The sequence below is a fragment of the Balaenoptera acutorostrata genome, chromosome 1, assembly GCF_949987535.1.
Source record: "Balaenoptera acutorostrata chromosome 1, mBalAcu1.1, whole genome shotgun sequence".
NCBI classification, from domain to species: domain Eukaryota; kingdom Metazoa; phylum Chordata; class Mammalia; order Artiodactyla; family Balaenopteridae; genus Balaenoptera; species Balaenoptera acutorostrata.
Genome location: NC_080064.1, coordinates 12303481 through 12303923, shown reverse-complemented (window position 1 = coordinate 12303923; position 443 = coordinate 12303481).

Here is a 443-nt window from a genome sequence, read left to right as displayed (position 1 = left end):
CTCTTTACCATAAAAGGTGAAGCTTGGGGGAGGGGGCCCGGGATTCCCGCCGGGCGGAAGCGGCCCCTACCTGCCCCCCCACCTGCCCGGCCGCGCCCCGCGCCGCCCCCTCCCCGCTCCCTTTGTTCCCTCGACCACTCCTCCCTTCCCCTCGACCCAGGCCTGGAGGGTGGGAGGCCTCCTCCGCTGCCCACCCTCCTCGTCCTTTGTGAACCCATAGTGGTCCTTCCCCTTCCCCTCCCCCTCCCCTAGGTCACTGGGGTTGGTGGCTCCACCAGTTTGGCCTGGGATCTCCCAAGGTCTTAAGAGTCAGGTGGATCTGGATTGAATCATGTGACCCTAGGCAGTCACTCCACCTTCCTGAGCCTCAGTTTCTTCGCCTCTAAAATGGGGGTAATGACCTGTCTGGGCCCTTAAGCCCTCTGCAGGCGGGTCCTAGAGTC